We start from the raw sequence: 14,204 nt of genomic DNA on the forward strand, positions 1-14,204 counted from the left end.
AGGGGCACATCTGGTGTTGCCCAGGGCTTAGTCCTGGCTCTGCACTCAGGGATCAATCCTGGTGGTTCTCAGTGGTTTCGGAGATCAAACCTGGGTCGAAGTTGAACCTGGGTCAGCCATGTGTACTAAGGCAAATATCCTGCCCACTGTACTGTTGTATACTCTTGTGTACTTATGTATACTCTTTAAAATCTGAATTCTTTCACTCATGTTTTCTATATCTGTTCCTTGTTAGTTTTAGAAGATGAATGTTCTTTGTGTAGCAAATATGCTGTTGCTTTTGGAGTTGGGCCACTAATCCCTGTACAGTGCTTGGGGTTCTCACCTAGCAGTACCGGGCGACCATGAAGTACCGGGTATCAAATCTGAGACACCTGCTTGCACAGCACACATTCCAATCCTTTGATCCAATTGTCTGTACATAACATGAATTATTTTTGTTGCTAAAAAGCATTAGTCACATAAATTTATTCTAATTTGTATAGTGAGCATTAGGTTACTTCTAGTTTCTGAAAAGTTTATATAAAACTGCTGTAAAGATTTACATACAGACCTTATATGAACATAGTTTTTCATTTGTCTGTATTAAATACATGGGCGTGTGATTGCTGTCATGTGTTTAACTTTGTAGAAAGTACAAAATTGCTCACCAAGGTAATTGTAATATTTTGCATTCTTCCCAGCAATGATGAGAGTTTGTTGCTCTCCAACTCTGTTAGTATTTATTTGTTTTTTGATGCTAATCACTGTATAGTGGTCGTTGTTATTGTGGTTCTAATTGGAATTTTTCTTGTTATTAAAGACGTTGAGTATTCTTTTGTTTGCTTGCTATCCATGTGTCATATTTGGTGAAGTATGTGTTTAGGTCTTTTGTCCCTTTTTTTGCTTATTGAGTTTCTTTTAATAATTGAGTTCTTTGTTATTTTGGTTTTGGGATCACACCATGTGTGTGGTGTTCAGAGCTTACTCCTGACTCTACAACTTAGGGAAGACTCTTGGTAGCGGTCAAAGGACCATCTGTAGTGCCTAGAGGGTCCTGTGCAGTGATTGGGATTAAAACCAGTTTGGCTGCATGCAAGGCCTTCCACACTGTACTCTCTCTCCAGCCCCATATTTGTGTCTGTAGCATACTTTATTCAGATTCCAGACCTTTGCCGGATGAATTGTTTGAAAATATTTTCTATGTGGTATGTTTTATTTATTTTATTTTGGAGTCACACGTGGGTTGCTCAGGGATTATTTCTGGTGGTATTCTGGGAACCATATGGGATGCCAGGGATCGAGCCCGGGTTGGCTGTGTGCAAGGCAAACACCCTCCCCACTGTACCATCACTCAGGCCCCTATGTGGCATATTTTATCAGTCTTTATGTTTGTTTGCTTTTTGGCCACACCCAGCAGTGCTCTGGCTCCTGGCTCTGCACTCAGAGATCACTCCTGGCAGAGTTGGTGAACCATATGGGGTACTGGTGATTGAACCCAGATTGATCACATGCGTAGCAAGTGCTTCACCCACTGTACTATCTCTCCACCTCTCCATCCCCATGTGATGTTTTTTTTTGTGAAGCAAAAAAGTTTTTATTGAAACTTATTAGAAAGATGTACATATTTGAGAGAGAACACAGGCATCTCCAGAGTGGAAATAGGAAAGCAAAGAAGCAAGTGGGATATGCGTTCAAGGCAAGCATAGGCTTGAAGGGCCATCTAACTTCTTTCTTTTTTTTTTTTATTTTTTTATTTCAATCAGTTCCTTCTGATTTTTTTTAATAAGAATTTTATTTTATTGAATCACCATGTGGAAAATTACAGTGCTTTCAGGCTTAAGTCTTAGTCATACAATGTTGAAACAACCATCCCTTCACCAGTGCCCATATCCCACCACCAAAAAAAAAAACCACAGTACACCTCCCATCCTGCCCACCCCCGCAACCCCCCCTCCGCCTTGTAACTGATAAATTTCACTTTACTTTCTATTTACTTTGGTTACATTAAATATTTCAACACAAATCTCACCATTATTGTTAGGAGTACCCCACTAGAGTTAGACCTGTTGTGAAGAGAAACGAGGTCTCGCGGTTTTGGATTTCTGTACTTTAACAACTAAGTCCAGGGAGATTTCTTCTGAATATTGGATCATTGCAAGCTTGTAAACCCCATCTGTGGTCGTCATAATATGGCGGTCCCCACGCCCTTCATCCCCGGAAAGGAAGAGGCGAGAGAGAGAAATACCTTTCCCCTCCTGGGCGGGCATGGGGTCGTGGGTTAGTTCTCAGGCTGGAGACATTCTGCAAGGAGCTGCCCATGTTGAAAGTGGTTTGGCTGGGTCTGGATTCATGCTCGTGCAGCTGCGGAGAGGCCACACACGCGTGCAGCCCCCGGGATCACATCTCAGTGGCCTTTTTTTTTTTTTTTTTTAATTTTTATTAGTGAATCACTGTGGGGTACAGTTACAGACTTCAGACTTTCATGCTAGCGTTTCAGTCATACAATGATCAAGTACCCATCTCTCTACCAGTGCCCATTCTCCACCACCAATGATCCCAGTATCCCTCTCACCACCACCTCCTCCCCCAACCCCGCCTCTCTGGCAGGGCATTCCCCTTTGTTCTCTCTTTCCATTTGGGTGTTGTAGTTTGCACTAGAGGCATTGAGTGGCCATCATGTTCCATCTATAGTCTACATTCGGCTCACATCTCCCAACCTGAGCTGGTCCTCCAAATACCCTTAACTTGGTGTTCCCTTCTCTATCTGAGCTGCCTTCCCCCCTAGCATGTGAGCCGGTTTCCAAGCCATGGAGTAAACCTCCTGGTCCTTATCTCTACTATTCTTGGGTGTTAGTCTCCCATTCTATAACTTTATATTCCACATGAGTGCAGTCTTTCTGTGTCTCTCCCTCTCTTTCTGACTCATTTCACTTAACATATTACTTTCCATGTTGATCCATTTATATGCGAATTTCATGACCATCTTTTCTAACAGCTGCATAGTATTCCATTGTGTAGATGTACTAAAGTTTCTTTAACCAGTCATCTGTTCTTGGGCACTCGGGTTTTTTCCAGATTTTAGCTATTATAAGCAGTGCAGCAATGAACATACAAGTGCAGATGTCATTTCTACTGCACTCCCATCTAACTTCTTAAAATTTAATATGAAACATATAATATTGACATTTGAATGTTAAAACTTTTTTTTTAATGTCTTTGCTATTTGAAGGACAACTTGACTAGATATGAAACAGTACCTTTTGTTTTGTATTATTAAAAAGTGCTGCTCCTTTGGAGTTAGAGAGATTGTACATCAGGTAAGTTACTTGCCTTACACATGGCCTACCTATGTTCTTTTCCCTACATCCCTTCATATGGTTCCCTGGGTACCAGAAGGTGTGATCTCTGTGTATAGAAGCAGAAGTAATAAGCCCTGAGCACAGCCTGGTGTATGACCCAAACAACAACAAATTTTTAAATTTTAAATACTGTTCCTTTATATTTATTCATCTTTGTCTAAAGGCATTGAAAATTGTTTTATCTTTGAGAGTAACTTTACACTAGGGGTATATTGTGAAATGTTTATTATTCTGACTTAATCTTCCTAGGTTCCCAATTGGTCCTTGCAATATGTAGATTTAGGTCTTTTGAAATTCTGTAGTTTTCTTAGATTATAGTTTCAAATACTGGTTTTAGTTCATTTTTTATTCTTCAGGGACTTTAGTGATAGGAATTTATTCCTTTTATCTCTTTTGCACTTTCATTACTTTGTCTCTTGATTATTTTTGGGGCAATAGGAGGGATTACTATAAGCCTCTACGACTTTTAGAACCCAGAGTACCTACTCTACCATTGAATATATCTGGGTGTCATTCACAGATTTTTGCTAGCCTCTTATATGCAAAACTTGCACTCAGTCCATTGAACTATCTCTCTGACCCTTTCAATGCCTCTAGTAGTGGTTTGTTCAAAAATGTGTTTGATTCTCTGTTGTCTATATCCTGGCATGCTTTCCCCTTTGCGGGTAGGGGTTGCAGCTCACACCCAGTGGTGCTCAGGGTTTCCTCCTGCCTCTGTGCTCAGGGATCCCTTCTGGCAATGCTTGAAGGACCATATGTGGTGCCAAGGATCAAATCAGGGTCAGCCACATGCAAGGCAAGTACCCAACCCACTCTACTATCACTATCACTCTGGCTCCTATTTTGTTGTTTTTAAATTAAATGTTTTTGTCATGGGCTCTTTCTGTAGTTAATATGATCGTTTTCCATGATAGCCTCTCAGTATCTGTATTGCAAATCATAATGCCCAAAAGTAGAGAGAGTATGGGGGAGATTGTCTGCCATAGAGGTAGGGGGAGGGGATACTGGGGATATTGGTGGTGGAAAATGTGCACTGGTGGAGGGATGGGTGTTCAATCATTGTATGACTGAAACTCAAACATGAAAACTTGGTAACTGTGAAAAAAAAAAGATTGTTTTCTTATTATTCAGTGTATTGCAAATTACATTGATTCCCCCCCCCCCCACGGTCTTATATTTCGTTGTTTTTTGTGCTATACCTATTGCTGCTAGAGGTCTAATACCAGCTGATTGCTCTGGTATCACACCTGTGATGCTAGGACTACAGTGCTAGGAGTCAAGCTTGGAACTGCCTTTGAGCAATATCCCTGTTCCTGCCTCATTTTCTTCTTCTTTTCTTTCTTTTTTTTTCTTTTTGTGTCACACCCAATGATGCTCAGGGTTCTTCCAGGCTCTACACTCAGGAATTACTCCTGGTGGTGCTCAGGGGGACTATATGGAGTGCCACAGATTGAACCCAGGTCAGACACATGCAAAGCAAACACCCTACCTGCTATACTATCACTCCAGCCCCTCTTCTTCTTTTTTAAAAAAATCATGAGTATTTAGGCAATCTTCCATTTCTGGTTTAATATCTTTTTATATATGTGTTGCTGCATTTGATTTGATTAATGTTTATTAAGGATTTTGTTTACATGAGGGATTTTGGTCTACAGTTTTCTGTCCTTATAAGAAATGTCTGCTAAATTTTGAAGTCTGTGGTCATGCCAGCCTCAAAAAAAAAGTTTGTAAAGAATTTCCTTCTTCTGGGGCTGGAGCGATGGTATAACAGATAGGGTGCTTGCCTTACATACTGCCAGCCTAGTCCCTGGTATTTTGTTGTATTTTGTAAGGTTTTTAATTGTATTTAATTGTATTTTGTAAGGTTTTGTGCATTTTCTTTCAGTTTTAAATGTGTTGAAATTATTTCTAACACTATATTGTCTTTTCTTTTTTTTTTGCTTTTTGGGTCACACCCGGCAATGCTCAGGGGTTATTCCTGGCTCTGCACTCAGGAATTACTCCTGGCGGTGCTCTGGGGACCATATGGGATGCTGGGAATCGAACCCGGGTTGGCCGCGTGCAAGGCAGACACCCTACCTGATGTTCTGTCACTCCAGCCCCTACATTGTCTTTTAATGTCTGGTAATATAGTACAGCTTACTTTTCAAGGATTTTATGTGTTTTAATCCTAGTTGTTGACTTTTGGGGACAAGAACTTCATTTTATTTCATTGTCTCTTTAATATATATCAGCATGTATTGATATTCTCTTTTCTAAAGAACTTTAAGTATATTAATTTTTTTAATATATGTTTTATTTTTATCTTCATCCTTTTTTACTGATTATATATATATATATATTTCTTTTTTTTGCCAGAGATAAAGTTCAGTGAACTGCAGATATGTTTTGCATTGCTAGGGCCTTGGCCTTGATCCCTGACACCCATGGTGTTCAAGCACAGCCAGCAGCAACCTATAAAAATGCAGGTTGCTGTTTTCAATCATTATTTTTAAAATTGCATGCTAATTATCCACCTTGCAAAATTCTTATTTTTAATATCTTTAAAAAAATTAACTATTATTTGTTTTGGTGGTGCTATTAATTGAATCAAGGGCCTCACACATACAAGGCAAGTAACTGCTCTGCCACTGAGTTACACCTTGACTCTAATGACTTTTAGATAATTTAAAGTTATTTAGATATTGATATCAGGATATCCGTTGTGAGATAAAAATATGACTTAATTTATTTATTCTTTCAACACTTATCATTCCATTGTATTTTTGGTATCCTTGTTTTTGTATTTGCTTTCTGAGATAAATAAAACTTGTGAGAAAATTCACTTTGAGTTATGGAGGCCAGAAAATATAGGCTGGGATAGAGGGCTTGCCTTTTATGAGGTCTATCAAAGTTTGATTTCTGGCATCTCATGTCATCCCCTGAGGATCACCAGAAGTAAGTCCTGAATGCAGATCCAAGGGTGATCCAACCACCCACCCCCCCACCAAAATAAAAAGAAAGAAGAAAAAAATTCACTCCTGAGTTAAACAGTGAAATAACAATAAATTTTGAGTACCAGTGACTGGATCAAACATTATATGATTGAAGATTCAGTACTAAAACTTGTTATAAATGTGACATTAAAAAATGAGCGTGCAAGTTATCTATTAAAAAATAAATGCCAAATCAGAGATGTAGTTCAGTGCTCCAGTGCATGCGTGAAGTCCTGAGTTTGATCATGATACCATAAATAAATAATCCAAAGATTTGGAAAAAAATCAGATAGGACATTTTGTTTGTTTTGGATGTTTGAGCCATTCCTGGCAGGGCTCAGGGGACCATATAGGGTGCCAGTGATCGCCACATAGGACGTTTTAAAGTGAAAAATGTTACTGTTGAAATGAAAATTGCATGGAGTGGGTTAAATCAGATTAAACCTAGATTCAAAATTGAGTTTGCTTTACTCTAGAGAGGATTTGTGATTGTTTCATTTACCATATTTCATAACATAATCGCCACCACCAAATAATTGTCACACCTTATTTTAACTCTTGCACAATAATTAAAAAGAAAAAGCTTCATATAATGGTTGTGCCTATCTTTTTTTACTGCAAAAAAAGTCTCATAAAGTCTTTAACGTATGCAGTAGAATAAAGTATAAATCACAGATGTGAGGCCACTTTTGCACAGTCCTAGGAAACTGACTTTAATCCTGCCATTAAGATGTAATTTCTTTACTTTAAAGAGGTCCTCTAAGCAGTGCTAGCCTCAGGCATTGCTCCAGAGTCACCTCTAACTTTTTAGAGTATCCTTACTTCTTATTTTATTGACACCTTCATTGACAACTTCTGTGTACCTGATACTGGAATGAAATGTTATATGCTGGTCTAGTTATACTGCTTTATCTGTAATTTATCCTAGTAAGTCTAGTCCACTAATTGCCTGGGACACAAGTGTCATCAGATAGTGTTTTGTTTTTGGGTTTTTTTTTTTTTCTTTTTGGGTCACACCTGGCAATGCACAGAGGTTACTCCTGGCTCTGCACTCAGGAATCACTCCTGGCGGTGCTCCGGGGACTATATGGAATGCTGGGAATCGAACCCGGGCCGGCCACGTGCAAGGCAAACGCCCTACCCGCTGTGCTATCACTCCAGCCCCCTTGTTTTTGTTTTTTGAGAAACCTCTAGCTTATTGCTTTTGCTCATCTATTTGTTGAGCACTTACTACTCTCTGCTTTCTGATTTTTTTGTTTCTTTTTGGGTCACACCGGCGTTGCTCAGGGCTTACTCCTGGCTCTGCACTCAGGAATTATTCCTGGTGGTGCTTGGGGGGCCGTATGGGATGCTAGGAATTGAACTTCGGTCAGCCCAGTGCAAGGCAAACGCCCTACCCACTGTGCTATCGCTTCAGCTCCACTACTTTATATTTTTTTAAAGATGCTAATGATGTCATTTGAAAAACTAATATACTGTTGTGTTTTTTAAATTTTTATTTTTTCAGTGTGTGTAGGGGGAATTGAGCCTCACCCCATAGCACTGGTGCTCAAGGACCATTCCTGACTCTGCTCAGGTGTAACTTTTGTTGGTCCTTGGGGGACCCTATACCAAGAATCAAACATGTGTTTTACCTCCAGTATTATCTCTCAGGCCCTTTTATTGATGTATATACATGTATATGAGAGTAATTCTTTGTTTTATATGTTGTAGGTATTTTTCTTTCAAACTTTTGCTTAACTTCTAACTTTGAGTTTGGTTTTTGGGCCATAACCAGATTTGCTAGAGGCTATTTCAAGCTCAGTGCTTGATATTGTTTCTGGCAGTACTTGGGAAACAGTATGGTTCTGGGGATTGAATTTGAGGTTCCTACATGCAAAGCATGCATTACCCATTGAGCTATGTCTCTCTATTACCTTGTTTTTAAAATGGAAATTTTATTTATTTTATTATTGGGGGGTTATACTTGATTGTTCTTAAGGGTTACTTCCAGCTTAGTACTTGGAGGGGGTTTTACCTAGTGGTGTTCTGGGGACCATGATGTACTACTGGAAATCAAAAGCAAAGCAAGTCCTCTATACTACTGAACCACACCCCTGGCCCTTTGTTATAAATTTTATTTGTTTAAATTTTATTTGTATAAAGTTGTTCACAATAACTTTGTTATATAAATTCTAAATCACAATGTTTGATTAGTGATCTCTTACTTTATGCTCCTTTTTGGGGTGGACATACCACGTAATGCTCAAGGGGACCTTATGCAGAGCTGAGGATCAAACCAGGGTCAACCACATGCAAGGCAAGCACCTTAACCTCTGTACTATCTCTTTGGCCCTTCTGTTTATTAGCGCTATCTTTTTTCTTAATTTTTTTGTTTCCTGGGCCACATTTGACAGTGCTCAGGGACTGTTCCCAGCTTATTCCTTGAGAGACCCTGTACTGCAAATTCAGGCTCATTCCTACAAAGCATGTACCTCCAGTTGTTTGAGCTAAGCCATCTCCCCAGTCTTGTCACAAGTATCTTCCCCCCCCCTTTTTTATTGCACATAAATTTTAGAATTGGCAGAACATTTCTTTGAAAATTTTATATTGAGGGTATATGATTAATTTCGGGGAGGGGAGAGAATTGATTTTTTTATGATGTGCTTCATCTTGGACTAACCTTATGTGTTAAAATTCAGTAAAACTATAGATAACATAAATAAGAGATTATTTTTCATTCAGGAAAACTAGAAGTAGATAGATGATTGAAGATACAATGTCATATTAGAGACCTAGACTTCTTACTAGCCTTCTCTTGTTCAAACACTTGTTTCTACTGTACAGTTTTCAGATGTGATATTCCTTGGCTTTCCTTTTGAAGTTTTTGTCAGAGGTTTAGGATCTTGCCACTGTTTTGATTCCAGAAGGTCCTAGAATTTGTCGCAGTGGCTGAAACGATTTGCCCACTGCAGTTTTAAAGATATCTTAATAGCTCGATTGTTAGGGATTCCCTGGAGTGTTACTCAGCAATTCTCAGGGTAAGTGTAAAGACTTGAACTACTACAAACACTGCTCCCATTCCCTGGCATAGTAAAAAAAATTATGTTCCACTGAAAAAAATGTGTTGTTTCAGTTTTTACTTTTTTTCCACTACAAAAATTATATATACTTGATGGCAGGATTTTAGGGCTGGAGCACAGCGGTTGGGCGTTCGCCTTTCACGCGGCCGACCCGAGTTCTATTCCTCCACCCCTCTCAGAGAGCCTGGCAAGCTACCGAGAGTATCTCGCCCGCGCGGCAGAGGCTGGCAATCTACCCGAGCATATTGGATATGCCAAAAACAGTAACAATAAGTCTCTCAATGAGAAATGTTACTGGTGCCTGCTCGAACAAATCGATGAGCAACGAGATGACAGGATTTTAGATAATGCTGAGATGCAATGGAAATCATATTTTCTGGTTCTCTGTAGTTTTTTTTTTAACTTAAAACCTGTGTAGTTTTTTTTAATTTAAACACCAGAGGGTGCCAGAGAGTCATGTTTTAGTCTTCGTATGTTAGAAACAAAAGTAAAAAATACTATAGTACCACTGCTTTAGTATAATTATCCCTAAAATAATGCATGCATGTATATATATATATATATATATAATTTCATTTTGTTTTGGTTTGGGGGCCACACCTGGCAGTGCTCAGGGTTTATTCCTGGCTCTGTGCTTCACAGATCACTCCTGGCGGGACTTGGGGACCATAGGGTTGCCAAGGAGTAAAACTTGGTTGGTTGTGTGCAAAGCAAGCATCCTCCCACTGTATTACACTCTGGCCTAAAATAATGTATATATTTGGTTTGTGAAGGTATTACTGTGCTCTTTTAAATTTTGCTTTAAAGGTAGTAGGGGCTGTAGAGATAGTACAGTGGGTAAGTGCTTACCTTGCACATGTACAACCTGGGTTTGATCCCTGTACCACTTGTGGTCCCGAGCCCCACTAGGAATGATCCCTGTACACAATGCCAGGAGTAAGCCCCGAGCACTTCTGGGTGTGACTCCCCCCCAAAAAAAAATTTAAGACACTTAGTAAATATATAATCAGTTTACATAATATATATAGAGGAATAGTCTGCCAACCTTTGGACCATTCTTTTTTATCAAGGAATCAGATTCCATAAGTGAAATGGATATTTTACCTATAATCATAGAATTTATTGTTTTAGAGTAGATCTTTGTTTTTGGTTTTTTGAGTGGGGAGACCCACACCTACCATTGTTCAAGGCTTATTCCTGGCTCTGCATTCAGGAATTACTCCTGGCAGTGCTTTGGGGATCATATGGGATGCTATGCATGGAACTTCAGCACCATGTTTTAGAATAGATCTATATCTGCCCTTACATGTACAAGTGAATTATTAGTATATATTGTTTAGATGACATAAGATATGCCATATACATCAATCATTTCAGACAAGGTAGTTTTTTAAAAAAAGAAAACATCTGTATTGACAGAAATACCTCTCATCTTAGATAACAGGAAGAGGGAAAAAGCAGCCATATGCACTGTGTTCAAATAAGTTGTAGTTAAATTCAACAAAAACGTTGTTTAGGGTAAGTTGCCTTATGTTAGCTCTGATAGATTCTTAAACACTACACAGGGAAGTTCCTTGAAAACGAGATTCTAAAGTCTTTATTTTTGTCAGATTTTTCTCACAATAAAGAGCACTTTTGGAAAAATTATGTTTGTGGTTACAGAATGTTTGTATTATGTTTGTACTATGAAAGAAGATGTTAGAGATAGATTCATCATTCCATGTACAAAGAGTTATCTTTTTAAAAATCTTTTTTATTTTTTATTTTTACATGTATCTCGCCTGCACAGCAGAGCGTGGCAAGCTACCTGTGGTGTATTCTTTTTTTCTTTTTTTTTAAATTTTATTGAGTCACCGTGCGATAGTTACAAGCTTTCATCTTTGGGTTACAATCATACAATGATCAAACACCCATCCCTCCACCAGTGCACATTCCCCACCACCAATATTCCTGGTATAACCCCCCCTATCCCACCCTCCCCCTGCCTCCATGGCAGACAATATTCCAAGATAGGGCATATTTTACTTGTATATCATTATAATCCTTAAGAAGGATTAAATCCAAGAGATGGTGCTAATTGTGAGTACTGTATGATTTATAAGAAAAATTTCTTAGTAGTATCTGTTGAAAGTATGTAAATATTAAAAGAGTTATGGATACTTTTGAAACAATATTGAGAAAAATTCTTGCAGGTATAATTAATATCAATAATTTTCAGGGAGCTTGTTAAAACTGTTAATTGTGAAGCTCATTCAGAATGAAATCTGTATTTTTAAAAAATCTTGTAGTATTTCAGGTGTTCACTATTGGCGTAGAAACCATCTGCATAAACCAAAATATCTCAAAATGTGACCTAATGCAGGAACTTGCAAGATTAGAAAAGTTTTCATCATAACTTTCACTTCCTTTTTTTTTTTTTTGCTTTTTGGGTCACACCCAGCGATGCTCCGGGGTACTTACTCCTGGCTTTGCACTCAGGAATTACTCCTGGCAGTGCTTGGGGGACCATATGGGATGCCGGGGATCGAACCCGGGTCGGCCGCTTGCAAGGCAAACACCCTACCCGCTGTGCTATCGCTCCGGCCCCTGACCTCCATTTTTTATTATTAGATTTAGTACTTTAATCTTAAATTCTTTTTTTTCTATTTTTGCTTACATAATTATTAAGTTGTGGGGATTTCTTTTATTTTCAGAAGACTGAACCATTATTGTAAGTAGTGCATTGAGGAAGTATGACTTCACAGGCAGGATATAAAGAAAAGGCAACTGATTTTTTCCCCCTTTCTCCTTTTAAAGTTTATTTTAAATATAAACAATAGGAGTTTTCAATAAGGAAGAACACTCAGGCCATACTATAACATTACTATTTTTAGATCATAAAGTGCATATCAATCTAGAGATTATAAAGTCTGGCACCATATAATAAGCTAATTTTTTAATTATTATTTTTATTTTTTTTGGTTTTTGGGTCACACCCGGTGATGCACAGAGGTTACTCCTGGCTCATGCACGCATTACCCTTGGCTGTGCTCAGGGGACCATATGGGATGCTGGAACCGAACCCTGGTTGTCTGTGTGCAAGGCAAACACCCTACCCTCTGTGCTGTCACTCTAGCCCCAAGCTAATAATTCTTGAAATAAAATTTGAAATAAAAATTTTTAATAGGTTTTGATTCCATACTCATGTAAGGCCTTACTTTTGGCTCTAGCATTGCTGGTGAGGGGGACGGTATCGTTTGCAGTGATTGGGGGCTAATATGGAGGCCCTGGGATTGAATCTGGACCAGCTGCATTTAAAGCAAACACCTTATCCCACTGTACTATCTCTCTGGTGACCTTTTCACCATGTGTAGATACTAAAAAGCTGAGGTGCAGAATTGCTGACCTCTTAGCACAGACAATAGCAGGGGCACGTTTTGGTAATAAATTATACTTGTAATTTATTCATTCTCATCCCCAGCAATAAATGAAAATAAGCCAAGAGGTTAATTTTAAGTGTTTATTATGTTTATTCTTGTTTTTTATTTATGTTTTTTAGTTTTTGAGGGGTGTATACACAGTGGTGCTTACTGGCTATTCCCAACGCTGTTGCTGTTGGCAGTGCTTAGGGGACCATATGGCATACCCAGATCAAACCTGAGGCTCCTGCATACAAAGCAAGTGTCCCAAACAACTTGGCTCAGCCGGTTCAGCCAAGTCCCCCGTTTTTAAAATATGTTTATAATCAGGCAATTCATGTCTTAGCCAGTTGAACTATATATCTCTGGCCTTTTTTGTTTGTTTTGGGGACACATTAGGTGGTTCTCTGGGAACTATGCAATGCTGGGAATAAAAACTGGGGCTATCAAATGCAAGTCATATGCTCCAGCCCTTTGGGCCATCTCCCTGGTCCAATTTTTTTTTTTCTTTTTGAGGGTCGGAGACATGCTGGGAAGTGCTGCATTAGTCCTGCCTTTGTGCTCAGGAGCAATGCTGGCGGTGTGTCGGGGACTGCATATAGTGCTACATCAGTGCTTTGTTTAACATATTTTTTCTTTTTGGGTCACACTTGGTGATGCACAGGGGTTTCTCCTGGCTCTGCACTCAGGAATTACCCCTGGCGGTGCTCAGGGGACCATATGGTATGCTGGGAATTGAACCCGGGTCGGCCGTGTGCAAGGCAAACGCCCTCCCTGCTATGCCATTGCTCCAGCCCCTACATCAGTGCTTTGTAAGCCCACTGTTTGCACTCTCTTGGGCTCTTGCCCAGTTTTTGTTTGTTATTAATATTAACACATTATTTCCAGTTCCTGAACATACGTTAATATTTCATGCAGTGAAGAAAGAATGGAATTTTACATTAGACTTTTCTGTTTGCTAATGTCATGGTTATATTTATTGGTTGTTTTGGGGTGGGTTTTTTTGTTGTTGTTTGGTTTGGTTTTTGGGTCACACCCAGATGCGCAGGACTTACTCCTGGCTCTGCACTTAGGAATCACCCCTCGTGGTGCTCAAGCGACCATATGGGATGCCGGAGAGATCAAACTGTGGTTGGTGGTGTGCAAAGCAAGCAACTTACCTGCTGCACTCTCTCTCCAGCCCCAGTGTCATGGTTATCTTAAGGTCAGGTATTGATGCATGATTTTTACCTGAAAGAATAAAGAACAACTGATTACCTAGAATCATTTAGTGTTAGTAATTTGTTAGATATTTTTGTGTTTTATATCAGTTTTTAACTCTATTTTTTTTTAATCTTTTTCTGTCATTCTCATAGATATTATAATCTCATTGTAGTTTTGATTTGCATTTCCTTAATAAGTGTTTGAGCTTTTCCTTGTGCTTGTGCA

The 14,204-nt window shown here is 39.0% G+C and overlaps 1 protein-coding gene across 1 annotated transcript in view; it reads left to right on the top strand.

The window, feature by feature from the left end:
• TAF4B (TATA-box binding protein associated factor 4b) overlaps nucleotides 1-14,204 on the top strand; it is a 109,386-nt gene that overhangs the window by 32,795 nt on the left and 62,387 nt on the right. The window lies entirely within an intron of this gene.

The sequence above is a fragment of the Sorex araneus genome, chromosome 2 (genome assembly GCF_027595985.1).
Source record: "Sorex araneus isolate mSorAra2 chromosome 2, mSorAra2.pri, whole genome shotgun sequence".
Taxonomy (NCBI): domain Eukaryota; kingdom Metazoa; phylum Chordata; class Mammalia; order Eulipotyphla; family Soricidae; genus Sorex; species Sorex araneus.